This window comes from Pan paniscus, chromosome 10 (assembly GCF_029289425.2).
Source record: "Pan paniscus chromosome 10, NHGRI_mPanPan1-v2.0_pri, whole genome shotgun sequence".
Lineage (NCBI taxonomy): Eukaryota > Metazoa > Chordata > Mammalia > Primates > Hominidae > Pan > Pan paniscus.
The window spans coordinates 105819551-105834096 of record NC_073259.2 but is presented as its reverse complement, the minus strand read 5'-3'; the positions used below and the strand labels follow the sequence as shown (position 1 = coordinate 105834096).

The 14546-nt window shown below is 40.3% G+C and overlaps 1 long non-coding RNA gene and 1 pseudogene across 1 annotated transcript in view; both read left to right on the top strand.

Annotated features, from left to right (window-relative positions):
- LOC134728452 (uncharacterized) overlaps positions 1–14546 on the top strand; it is a 617625-nt gene that overhangs the window by 498467 nt on the left and 104612 nt on the right. The gene's annotated exons all lie outside the window — the stretch shown is intronic.
- Positions 8836–14546, top strand: part of LOC100971563 (platelet-activating factor acetylhydrolase IB subunit alpha2-like) — a 35742-nt pseudogene continuing 30031 nt past the window's right edge.

Genomic DNA, 14546 nt, shown 5'->3' with positions numbered 1-14546 from the left:
TATGTAAGCCCTGCAAATTCAGAATCCCGACAAGAAAAAGGACAGAGCATTTATAGTTGTGACCCACACGGTTTAAATTAGCTGGGAGGCTGGCAAAACACAATGTCATGCTGAAGTTATTTCCAGAACAGCAGGCGTCTCTTCAAGCAAACCAGCTAAAAAGATGTCAAACTTGCCAACCTATGTTCTCCAACACAGTTCTTTTAAGATTGAGTGAATGGTGGGAAAATGTGATCTTTCCATATATTCAAATTAATTTACCAGAAAGTATTTATTACTTACCATGAGTCAGACTTTAAAACAGAGACCTCACCAGTAGCGTGGAATCTGGAGTTGAACCCTATGGATTTGAAACCTGGCTCTACCACTTACTGGCAGGATAGGCTTAGGCAAGTTACCTTGTGTGTCCACCACTTACTGGCTGGATAGGCTTAGGCAAGTTACCTCCATGTGTCTCAGTTTTCTTGCAGCAAAATGTTGCTAATAATAGTACCTGCCTTATGGAGTTGTAATGAGAATTAAATGAGTTAGTTCACTTGAAGTTCCCAAAGAAGTATGTGTGTGACTATTATCACTTCCCCAGGACCTTGTCCAAAGTCTGGCACATTGTCAATGTAAGCTGCACCCTTGAACACTCAAGAAGGTTTTATTCTAGTTGAAAGACATGATATACATATAAGACAAGATTAACAAAATAGTATGGAAAATATACACACAAGGGTGTATTTATTATAGAAGAGTAGGTCAGATGAGAGAACTGTCATTGATGGCAAAGTAGGTATAGAAGTTTCCATGTGAGTAGCAGGTGCTCTTGGATTAGCCAAGGTGTCTGTATGGAGGATGACTCATTCAGCAAATGTTTATGAAGCACCTACAGCATGCTAGACACCGTACATAAAGGTTGACTCCTTTGACATGTAAACCAAAAACTATCTGAGATAGCTGTCAATTAATTTAGAAGTTTGTTTTGCCAAGTTTAAGACATGCCTGGAAGAAATAAACATAGAATCACAGAAATAGTCTGGGGTCTGTTTCTTCCAAGATGATTTTGAGATCTTCAGTATTTAAAGGGGGAAAATGGGCTGGAGGGAAAAGAGGGAGGGTGTGGTAATCCACATGTTGCAAGAGAAAAGGAGGGAGTAGGGGAATAGTTAATTGTGTATTCATCTCATGCTCAGTAAACCAGCACCTTATGTAAGATAAGGGGAACACAAGAGTACTACTTGTGGGAACAATTTAACTTTTTATCTGTAGCTGTTTGCTAAGGAACAAAAGGCAAGGCAGCTTCTTGCATGACTCCGTTTTCAGCTTAATTTTTTCTTTTGGCATAGTGAATTGGAGTCCTGAGTTTTTATTTTCCTCTCACAGACATCAGGATTAGGTTAAAACTTTCAGTGAAAGACATGAAGATGAAATAGCCATGAGGTCTCAGTTTCAAATTGCAGGAGAGAAAATCTGGTTGACCCTCCTGAACTTCTTCCCTTATGTTTGAATTTGGAGAAAAATCGCAAGAATCTCTCCGGGGAGGGAGATTACAGGTGAGAGAGCAGGGCTGTGCATGAGGGTATTAGATTTTTGCTAATATATTGCTTAAATTATTTTAAACAATTTAAAAGTTAATTTAAAATTAACCTAAAAAATACATGACTATGAGTTTTACAAATTTTTGTATGCCTAATTTCCAGCATGATGATGAGAAAATAGTAGGCACTCAAGATATTTTGTCAAATGAATGAATAAATGAGTCAAATAATCTATAAATGAATTAGAAAAATATCATCACAAAATATCATTTCACAAAATATCAGGGAAGCCATGGTCTCAAAGAAAACCAAGTCTCCCTTGAATGAGGAGCAGCCAGAAAATCTCACTAGTGTGAGAACCTCTGTGAAATATTCTGGATGGTGCTACAGGAAGAAGCAGCGACTGTCCCTCTTTTTTCAGAGGTCAGAAAAGGCAGCCTGGGAGGAAGAATGGCTAGTGAGTAAAGAGGGGATGTCAAAGAAAAAGTTATTCTGACACTTTTAAAAAAAAAAGGTGAGAAAGATTTTATTTAAGGCTATTGTAATAGGGGTGAAAAATGATGCAATAAGATAAAGGAGTTTAACTCAATGCTAAATACAGCAAAGACAATTGAGGATTGATAGCCAGAGTGAGGGGGTCACTAGATGGAAAATTACCAAGACGAGATATCAAGGATGGGAGGATGGATTATTGCTAAACTGGTCTAACAGGATGCTTGCTAAAGGTGGGCCAATAACTTAGGTATCAAGAGGAGTGGGTGAGGAATTTGATATCAAAGGGGAGAGATTATAGCCAACATGACTTAGCGGGATTCTTGCTAAAAATTGAAGCCTAGTCAAGAAGAGGACTCAGAGGAAGCTGACTAAACTTGGCCGAACAGGGAGTCTTTATTTGGGGACATCTCCATGGAGTATGTTTGGAAGTCTAACTGTGCAAAAATGTTTTCTACACTAATCAAGCTTTATGTTGTCTTTTGTAGTCCTCTTTTGAGTATCTTCTTTTAAGACACGATTCTTCTGACTAAAACATGAAGCCAGTATGTTAGACTGCTTTTGGGGGTCTCTTGCAATATCATATTCCTCTCTGAGGAATAACCTTACGTCCAACATCTTTTGGCCTATTTCTCTGTTCTGCCTCCCTCTGTAGCACCGTCCCGAGTATGTCAGAGGCCTTCGCATTAGTGAACTTTTGTGCCTGTTCCTCATTTAAGTCTATTTTTATTTTCCTTGAGATCATTGCTTTCTTGATATTTTGAGTGAAGAGATTTTGCAGGGATATCTCTCTAATGTATTTAAAGATTATTTGATTCATTAATTCGTTTGATATAAATATATTGCATACTCACTGTGTGCTCAGCATTGTGCTGAGGTTTGGGCATACAAGAATCCCTCCTGGCCAGAGCTCGTTGGTACTGGAAACACTTCCAAATTTGAGCCGAGCAAACTGTAATAGGAATATGGGAAGATTAAAATCTTGTTGGACCGTGGGCAAGTAGAGAAAGAAAATTTGCAGAAAGAACATCTTGACTCTTTATGTTCCCAGAACCAGCAAGTATAAAGCATAGTTGAACTTCCTACAAGTAGGTCCTAGGACCCCTTGTATGTTTTTAATTAGGAAGGTTTTTGTGCTTTGCAATGAAATGTGCTCGAACAAGTCCTTTCAGTGGCACCATAATGTAAGAGGTTATCTATATTCTTTCTTCTCTGGGAGGATCTCAGTTACTTAAAAGGAACAAAAATAATGGCTTGAAGATAACCCACAAACATAAGGTATAAGTCACTGTATTGCACCCTCCCCCTACTTCCACTTTCATTTTTGCACCCAAATCCTAAGAACCTGTCCAAGAAGAAAAAGAATTGCTAGAAATAGATTAGTTGTGTCGTCCAAAATCACAATACTCACAGCCAAGGATCCCAGGGATGCTAGAGACTGTCTTTCTTTACATCCAAACCCCAATAAGTACCTGACTTCAGATAGTCCAAGAAAAATAGATCCGAAGCGAGACAAGCTCAAATTACTTCACACAAGCACCCATGACCCCAGGACTTTTGCAGGTTTGCACTGAAGACTATGCAGTAAATCTCCCTCACTTCTCTTTTCCTTAGGAGGTGTTACTCCACAGGCCAAATTTAACATTTGCCATATGCCAAAATCTTAAGGATTCTTGTTGTGTATTGTATCTGTATGTGCAAAAATGTCTTTTGCTTTAGGGATTGGGCATGGGATAGGCGGGGAGGACTCACCAATTTTAAAGGTATGATAAACTCACAATAGCCCTGATTTTGAACTTTTACAGAGTGGGGACAATAAGTTTAGTGTCTTAAAATGGGATTCACAATGATAGTTCACTGTAAAAATCATGTCTGATGATTATCAAGTGTGTGATTTACTGCACTAAAAGCCCTCTGAATTGGGTCCATTTCTGAACAAAGATTGCAACTACTCTCCCAAACACCTTCTCTCTGCTGGAGATTCAGTCCTGAAGTACACTTTCTGGTCTTTTTAGATTCCTATCATATTTACTTCTCAAATATATCTTTTTCATGAAAATCCAGGTGATAAAGGGTAGGTAGCAAATATAACCACAGGTTTCAGTCATGAAAATGCAAGTAGGGAAAGAGGTTTCTACAGGGACAACTTTGGTCAGCATCCTTTCTCCATGAAGGCTCTTTCCTACTGGGATACTAATGAGAAGGTAGCACCAGATATGAAAGGAAAACATGGTATAGAATAGGCATAAGTGGGGAAGGGGAATGATACTGGCAGCATTCAAATTTTTGAAAAATAGAGCATTTCTTTTTAGCAAAGCTGCCCTATGTCAATCTGATTTTCCCATCAGGTTTCTTGGCATTATTTGCATGTGGACAAGTAGGGTGTAGCTGGTTGGACTAGGGCCAGAAAGAGAGGCCCTAAAACAAGAAACCAGACATACCTAATAGTGAGCTTGCTGATAGAGGGAGTAGTCTTTCTCAGCAAGAAGTGGAAGCATCAAGATATGATGATGGCTAATCTGGCAGCACAACAGCTGCATTTATAGGAACCTAACCTGAGATTGTCACAGTCCAATTATATCTGTGTTGTTAAATCTCGGTCCCCATACAGACCCTGAAAGGTGGTGTAGTTTATCAACAAACAGTAAAACAAAAAGAATTTACATGTTGATCAATTTATAACAAGGAAAATACTTATGTTATTTGCATAAGAGAATGTTGCCCTTTGTTGAAATTGTAATGCATGATGGTGAGGATGGAATCAACCAGGATGTTAAAACCAGGCACCAATTCTGATTTGGATTAGTGTCAAGAAATGAATTCCAGGGACAGCCAAAGTTAGAAATGTAAAGTCAGCTACAAATGAGGAAGTGTTCAGATTTCTGGAGTCTTGGTGACTTGCCATCCCTGAGGGCACTCTTGAAGAGATCTAACCCACTTCTGAAACAGAACAAGATCTTTTTTTTTTTTTTAAACAAAGCCAGGCAAGTGGCTGCCATCAGGAAAGTTTCAGGTCATAATATGAGATTTCTAGTCATTAGTCATCGGTTCAAGGAGCAGGACACCATAGCTCTCAGGAAGACACAAATGTGAAAGGACAATGGTATATAATCAGTCATTAGAGCAGGACACAAAGTCCAAACTAAAGGCATGTTGAGGAAGACACAATGAGGCCCAGAGAGAGGTACTAGACTTATTCAAATCCCTTAGTCCCAAGCCTGAATTGATTCCAAGGGCAAGGATGTCTCCATTTGTGAGAAAAAAAGAGCAAGAGAAACGAAACCAAGAAGTGCTTGACATCCTGAGCAATTCCCAGATGCTGCTTTGCCAGAGAGTAGGATGCCAAATATTTCGAGAAAGCCTTTCTGGACTTGAAAAGGGAAAATGAGAGCCAGTCTTGTCGTGTCATTTGACTTTTAAATCATCTCCTGGAGGAAGGTTATATGGGAGATATTCAGCATGAGATGATTCTTTATAAGGCTAAATTAAAGCAAGGATTTTCCCTAGCCAATAACCTTAGAAATGCATGAGCTAGAATATTTCAAGCCCAAAACGAAATATGCCAAGAAGCACTGAAATCATGACGCAATGCTGGAAATGATATGAGAAACTTGGGTCTCAAATAATATTTGGAAGTGAGTGCAGATAAATGCAAGCTGTAACAAATAACTTCCTGTTGAGTGATTTATGTTAAAGTACATATGAAAATAAAAAATTGAGGACTCAGATTCTGAGAAACAACCACTCAAAAGGCTAAAAATCTGTTTCCCTAACGGTCACATGGCAATGACTACACACAATTTTAATGCCATGATTCCTGAATTGTTTTTCTCCCATGTAGAGGAATAAACCTTAGGAGAAGAGAGGTTTTGAACTGAAAGGAAATGCTAAGCTGCAAAAGTGCTTGCATTTTTACAGGAGAGACACTAAGTGACTTGCCTAAAGCTGAACAGTTAATCTTATAATTTCAAAAATTTCTACTACCCCGAAGTAGAATCTTAAAGTCCAAGCCATGTCATAAATTCTCCTGTTTCTAAAGGGGTATTTGTCTTTCTTTCCTTAGAGTTAAAGTCATTTAGAATGGCTTAATATATGGTTTTAGAAGATGTTAACTCATCCTTTATACTTCGGGGGAAGGTGGGCTCTGGAGCCTGGCGCCACTTACCTGCCCTGTGTGTTGCAACCAGAAGCTCTGCTTTAACCCTCTGTACTGGGTATCCAGGGATCCCCCAGGGTCCGTAAGAGTTCAAGTTCTCAACTTGCTATGAGGAAGTGATTTAGCACTAGGAGGCTTTGGATTATTATCTGTGGAATGAACAGAAACCCTGCCTTTGGAGAGTCACTTCCATAGTTTCAAGACAAAAAGAAAAACTCAGGAGGAAAACAAGTGCTATGTTGCTTACCATAAAAATTAAACCGTTTCTAGTATTTGCTTCATGTTCAAATAACTCCAATCCTTTTGGGACCCTGATGACCTCCATGTTTGATTCAGCTTTGACTGTTCTAAGATTTAACATAATTAAGAATGAAAAGTAACTTAACTGTCCAAGATGAGGACAGTGAGATTGCCATAAGTGCTTCTTGCCAAAGAAGGCAGGCTGGTTGTGATGACACCACCTCCTCCTCATTGTCCTATTCTTATCGTGTGCTTCAGTCAGCGTCTTTGACCTATATTTGATTCCCTCTTGCAATATGTGCTTTTGATCATGAAACTGCTGAGAAAAGGCTCCTTCTAAACCACAAAACAAGGTAAGCTGTTTCTTATTTGTTTGAATATATAGGAAGCTGGTGACAACCAATTTTTTTCCTCTACATCTAAGAAATCGAAAGGTCAGGTGCTAGGAGGGATTATGGAGAGTTTATGAGGCAAACAGCCCACCCCACCGCAGGCCTTATCAGGAACAAGCCCAGCTTTCTTTCATAAGCCTCTGGTGGGCGGCTTGTGCTCATAGCTGGCGGTCTGGGGTGCACATTGCAGTTTATCATCAAGCAGCATCTTCGAAATGCCAAACTTTATTTATTGATCTTACAATTCTATGTTATCTCCAACGAGCCACGGGAAAGGTAATACATTTTGTATGGATTAATCCTTGTAATTCTACACAACGTACACCCAGAGATAACTCAAACTTGCTTTGTCGTCTCATTACCTAAACAGACTTGTCTTTCTTTAAGTCATCAACAGAGGTCATCTCCCAAATGCCCTTGTGAAATATTCATTAATCAAATAACTAATTTGAAATGGACCTTCAAAGCATTATTCATTTCCCCATCATTCTCCTAACATCAGTTTAAATGCTTTGTGGGTATAATGATTAGGCTGATGTTTAATTAATTGTGAAATTGTGAATTAAAGCTAAGTTAAAAGATAAATCTTTTTTTAGCGCATAAGGGAGAAAGAGAGCAAGCCAGAAGGAGACAATGAGCTTGATTGGTGGTTTTAGTTGGGAATTCTTAGCAAATGTTCCTTTATTCACAGCAACATGACAGCGCTGGATTGTAAGGTAAACCTTTGTGAAGTAAATCTTATTCTTCCATTCTTTCTTGATGGATTTCAGATTCATCACCACATCAATGAGAAGATGCCACAGATCATTGAGCAAATATGCAGATGTAGATATAACCTGCTATTCTCAACAAGTTTTATTGTGAACAAAGTAAAACAAAACAATTACCAAAGACTCTGTTACGGAAATCACAGCCATAATTTTGTTTACTGTGTGTGATGATGAAAGCTCTACCTTTTTCACCCTTGAAGAAAAGGTTTGATTCCCAACTGAGGCCTTCTCTGATTCATGTCTTTAAGCCCCAAGTGTACCCTAAAATTTATTATCAGGTACATCACAATGTAATCCCAACACTTTGGGAGGCTGAGGCAGGAGAATTGCTTGAGCCCAGGAATTAAAGACAACCTCTGAGCAACATAGTGAGACCCTGTCTCTACAAAAAATAAATTAGAAAAAAATTATCCGGTTGTAGTGTTATGCCCATAGTCTCAGCTACTTGGGAGGCTGAGGTGGGAGGATAGCTTGAGCCTGGGAGATCGAGGCTGCAGTGAGCTGTGATTGCACTACTACACTCCAGCCTAGGAAACAGAGAGAGACGCTGTCAAACAAACAAACAAAAACAGTGTCAATCAACCTGCACTGTTGCTATTTTTAAACCTGTCAATTACCCCAGTTTGACTATTAACTCCTCAAATGCATGGTCCAAGTGTTACACATCCTTATTTATACAGCACAGAATTTAATGCTTGTGTTCTCCAACCAAACAGATCCTAGAGTTTTGTTTGCTCTTCTCTTTTCCTGAAGTACTCTAATTAAATAATAAACTATTGGAGAAAAGAAACTTTTTTTCCACTATGGTTGCTAAGCAACAAGACATTACTACATAAAGAAAAACTGAGAATAAAGCCAACAAAAAAGCAGGTGTCAGACGTAAAGAAACAGATTCTCGATTTGAACAGCTGGATTGAGCTATTCCTGAAGCTAATGTACCCGTAGACACTTCACTTTCATTATCTAATACATGCTCTTGTTTATTTAAGATGGTTTATATTTAGTTTATTTTGTTCGGAGCCAAATAAACTTGATGAGCACAGTCATTTGCAAGTCATCCATATGTTAGTTTTGTTATTATTCACCTGCTTAGAGGACTACCTAGTTCCTTCTTCTGTGATCTGTCAATGTGGCTACATTTGCTCCCTCCAAAGGCACATCACATCTCCTCAGCCCATTGCCCACAACCATCTCTGGCTGATATGGCTGATAGAACCTGTCCTGAAGTGCTTGCTCTGCCCAGTCTTTGGTGCCTGCTAAGCCATAGTTCCGACGTAACAATCTCTCAGATGCAAAGCAATATAGCACATTGGTTATGCACGGAAACTTCAGTGCACTCTACATGAATATTAATGTTAGCTCTACTACTTACTAGCCGTATAACCTCATGCAAATCATTTAACTGTGACTCAGTTTCCTCATCTGCAAATCTAGAATAATAACATTGCCTATTTCACGTGGTTGTAAATGGGATAATATATGCAAAGTAGTTAGAATAGGCTCTGGAAAGTAGGAAGTATGCAATACACATGGCAGTTATAATTTTCACTGTGATAGAACCAGCCCTCCAATGACATACCAGAAGAATGAAAAGATTTTATATCATATCATGTGTTTTATAAAGCTCAACTGAAAGCAGGACTCTGCTGTCTTTTTTTTGACCAATCTTCCTCCCTGACTAGATAATGAGCAACTTTTGGTAGGGTAAGAGCTATGCTTTGACTTTCTGTATTTTCAGCCCAGTGATGATGATAAGAGTAGACATTAACATGTGCTTAAATTGTTAATATCCAATAAGCAATAATAATTATTAATATCAATAAACACAAACTCTGTTAATGGTGAATCAGGGTGGCTAGCGATTACTCTTTTTTTCTCTTTCCCAGTGAGTTTAAATTCCAGGGGACACACCCACTCTTCCTAGATAAGCTTATGCCCTAAGTATTTATCTGCTTTTCTTCCCTGGGAAACTGACTGGCCCTGAGGAAGAAACATGAATGATGTATTTATTTTTCTCCCTTAAGATATGAAGACTGCGGTGGCTCACGCCTGTAATCCCAGCACTTTGGGAGGCCGAGGCGGGCGGATCACGAGGTCAGGAGATCGAGACCATCCTGGCTAACACGGTGAAACCCCGTCTCTACTAAAAATACAAAAAATTAGCCGGGCGTGATGGCGGGCGCCTGTAGTCCCAGCTACTCGGGAGGCTGAGGCAGGAGAATGGCGTGAACCCGGGAGGCGGAGCTTGCAGTGAGCCGAGATCGCGCCACTGCACTCCAGCCTGGGCGACAGAGCGAGACTCCGTCTCAAAAAAAAAAAAAAAAAAAAAAAAAAAAAAAAAAAAAGATATGAAGACTGGAGTGAGCCCTCATCAGCCAGATGGACTGTTTCATCTCTTCCGAAATAGAAACCTCCAACCTACTCAGCTCTTTTGAGGCCAAAAAGATACCCATGGGCCCTCAAAAACCAACAGTCTCTACACCAGACTAAAACAAGTTTCCTAAAAGCATTTTCCTTTTGGGCTCATTTTTATTACCTCTCCATCCCATGGTCCGAAGATAAGAATAATTTGCATATAACAGTCAGTATTAAAATTTTTGATTTGCAATGGATCCATGAATGACGAGGTCAGCCCATCTGTGACTGAACCAATCAATGAATGAGAAATGGGTAGGTGATATTTACTGTCTTCTCTGTTCTAAGGCCTGGAGGGTGAGGGCATTGATCTACTAGTTTACCCTTATATATTTTCTTTGCTGGAGTTTCAACATTTCTCCCTTTCATTCTGCTGCAATTGACCAAAACTTAAATAGTCTGGGAGAGGTGGAGAAAGTAGATCCAATAGTATCACTCACATAAACTCCGGTCTCCATAGGGACATGATGAATGGCCAATAGCCTCTCCTGAATATTTCCTTGCTTCCTGCTTAGGCAAAGAAAATTCGTCCTTCTAAGTCCAAGGAAACAATTGTTTTATGTCTGATTGTTTTTTTAATAAGCCTTCACCATGACCTCCCTGCCTCCACTTATTCTGACAGGAATTGGGGGAAGGGGGAGGTCACACATGCTTGGAATGTGGTGGATGATGTGCAGCTCAGATGTCACCAACCATGACGTTTGGCTGAAGTCTGCTTATTGCTAACTTGGTGTCATGGCTGTGTAGGTAAACAAATAAAAATCAAATTCACAGGTCAACCATTCTGAACAATACCTGGCTAATTTTCCTGTTTGAAAAATCGTCAAAGCTTTTCAACTGACTTAGAAGGTATTCCTAGGTCAGCTGCTTTGACTAACAAGTGGGTATTGTGTTTTTGAATGCGTGGGATAATGGCGATAAGGTCCCTAGGCCACAGGTGCTAAGGAGTTGCCATGTGCATGCAGCGCTTCAGAGTGGCACGTCCCTTAGCAACCCATAGTGCAATTAACAAACTTCATCTCATCCTCAGCAAAACAGCTTTTTTAAAGCATGCCAAATGTAGTAAAAGTCCATTCAGAATCAAAGCCACTATCCTCTTAAGAAAATAAATGGTTAGGGAAGTCCCTTTTATTTCTCACTGTGGTTGCTCAGCTTGGGGGCTACCTAATGAGACATAGCAGTTGGTCAAATTAGGGATCCCAGACCTTTGGATGTCATGAGTCAGTAAATATTTTCTCCACCCAAAATTATGGAAAGCCAATATTGAGTCATCATCATTTTCATTTGCCAAATATAGGCCACAAAACTAGATGAAAGAAGATAAAATTACCTTCTACTGTGACCATGATTAAATACAATAAAAGCTTAACAAATACCAAAAAGGTAGAAAGGATATAATTAGGAACAAAACACATCTCTTTACCTTGAATTAATTTGGTGTTTTAAAAAGTTCTATGTTATTTAAATTTTTCTAATATTACTGAAGAAGGATGCAAACATGACTCCCACACAGGTCTTCAGAGTAACCTCTGAAAACCTGTATTAGTCAGGGTTCTCTAAAGAGACAGAATTAATAGGATAGATTTATAGATGAAAGGGAGTTTATAAGGAGTATTGACTCACACGATCACAAGGTGAAGTCTCACCATAGGCCTTCTGCAAGCTGAAGAACAGGAAAGCCAGTCCCAGTCACAAAACTTCAAAACTAGAGAAGCCAACAGAGCAGCCTTCAGTCTGTGGCCAAAGGCCTGAGAGCCCCTGGCAAACCACTGTTGGAAGTCTAAGTGTCTAAAAGCTGAAGAACTTGGAGTCTGAGGTTCGAGGGCAGGAAGCATCCAGCACAGCAGAAAGATGAAGCCAGGAAGACTCAGCAAGTCAAGTCCTTCCTTGTTCTTCTGCCTAGTTTATTCTGGCTGCATTGAGAGCTGATTGGATTGTGCCCCCGCAGATTGAGGGTGGGTCTGCTTCTCCCAGTCCACTGACTCGAATATTAATCTCCTTTGGCAACACCCCCACAGACACACCCAGGAAAAATACTTTGCATCCTTCAATCCAATCAAGTTGATACTCAGTATTAACCATCACTAAACCAGTTGTCTAACTTTTAGCTGTATAGGTAAAATGCTTAAGTAAACTAAGGCAAAGATAACTGTAGCAATAAATGCAAAAAGTGTTTTGAAGATCTGTTCATGTCCCTGGCATTGCTCCTCTCCCTTTCTGGTTTGTCCAGCTCTCTGGGTGCCTCCTGCTCCACATATGCAGGTCAGGTGGCACCTGTCCTCCATCAGAATGCCTTTCACTGACTGTCGGATACAGGGGCCCTCAATCACTTTCTCCATGTGCTTCTGGCTCCTCATCTATAAAAAGAATGGAAGCCAGTAGTATAACTTCCCTCTAGAATCTATTTGGTTGGGAGGCATCATGATTCCAAATGTCTTGCCATACATACATCCTCCAGAAGGCTTTTCCGGTGATTGTTCCAAGATCCTATCATTGACATTTCTGCAGCACGCCTTATGTTCTGATATCAGAAGCCTTTTTTTCTTAAGAATCCAATCAATGTAGTTTTGATGAGGCTGAACTCCACAGCCCAACCTCCACCACAGCTTTGACACTTGGTCCATGAGGGGCTGACGGTAGTGGGATTTTTTGTGCTATAGACCGGGGGTCCCCAGCACCTGGGCCACAGACCGATACCAGTCCATGGCCTGTTGGGAACCAGACGCACAGCAGGAAGTGAGTGGCAGACCAGTGAGCAAAGCTTCGTTTGTATTTACACTCCCCATTTCTTGCATTACCGCCTGAGCTCCCCCTCCTGTCAGATCAGTGGTGGCATTAGATTCTCATAGGAGCATGAGCCCTCTTGTGAACTGCACATGCGAGAAATCCAGATTATGCATTCCTTACAAGAACCTAATGCCTGATGATCTGTCACTGACCCCATCACCCCCAGATGGGACCATCTACTTGCAGGAAAACAAGCTCAGGGCTCCCACTGATTCTACATTATGATGAGCTGTCTAATTATTTTATTATATATTACAATGCAATAATAATAGAAATAAAGTGCACAATAAATGTAATGTGCTCGAATCATTCCAAAACATCCTCCCCCGTCCCCAGTCCATGGAAAAATTATCTTCCATGAAACCGATACCTGGTGCCAAAAAGATTGGGTACCACTGCTATAGACAGTGGAATGGTTTTGTTGAGTGTAGTGGGTTAAAGAGTATCCTCTGAAAATTGAAGTACATTTGGAAGCTCAGAATTCGACCTTGTTTGGAATAGTCTTCACAGAGGTTGTATGAGTTGAGGATCTCAAGAAAGATCATCCTAGATTTACGGTGGGCCCTAAATCCAGTGACTGGTATCCTCAAACGTAAAAGAGAGGGATATTTTAGATCTCCTGAGAGACACAGAAAAGAAACACAAAAAAAAGGCAATGTGAAGGTGGAGGGAGGGATTGGAGGGATGCACTCAAAAACAAATAAATACCAAGGACTTCTTGCAAACACTGAAAGCTAGGAGAGAGGCACGCCATGGATTCCTTCTCGGAACCCCCAGAAGGAATCAACCAGCCAACGCCTTGGTTTTCAGTGTCTGAGTTCTGGCCTCCTGAATTGTGAGAAAATACATTTCTGTTGTTTGAAGCTACTATACTCTGCTCATGGTGATTTTTTATAGTGGCCCTAAGAAACTAATGCACTGGGTTTGTTGAGAGCCATTGTGAACCAAAAAGTATCTGACACAGGTCTCAATAAATTTAGAAAGTTTATTTTGCCAAGGTTAAGGACACTCCTGTGACATCACCTCAGGAGGTCCTGATGACATGTGCCCAAGGTGGTAGGGGCACAGCTTGGTTTTATACATTTTAGGGAGATATGAGACATCAATCAATATGTGTAAAATGTCCATTGGTTCAGTCTGGAAAGGTGGGACAACTTGATCTGGGGAGGAGGTGTTCCAGGTCATAGGTAGATAAGAGACAAACAGTTGCATTCTTGCGAGTTTCTGATTAGCCTTTCACTGAATATACAATCTAGGGGAATAGTCGCTTACACCTTAGTCTGGCTTAGTGAAACAATAGGGCAAAGGAAGCAGTCAGATATGCATTTGTCTCACACGAGCAAAGGGATGACTTTGAGTTCTGTCTGTCCTTTGTCCACAGGGGATTTCCTTGTGAGCAAATTGTGAGGGAGGTAGGTAGGTAGCTTTTTTTATCTTTGTTCTATCTTAATTAGGAATAGAATGGGAGGCAAGCTTGCCCTGCAGCTCCCAGCCTGACTTTTCCCTTTGGCTTAGTGATTTGGGGGTCCCAGGATTTATTTTCCTTTCACAACATTTTGTCCACCAGGGAGGATCTGTCCTAGGAATGGAGAGAGAAAGAGTGAGCTTGAATCATAACACTGGGGCCATGGATCCAGCTAGGCTTGAAGTCAGTTGTGCCTCTGTGTGTGAAACAATAACTGCCCTCTTTTTGTTCAAGCTCATTTGAGTTTAAGTTTCTCTCGTGGATAGCTGAAAGACTTCTGATAAAAACACGGCTTAGCACTGAGAA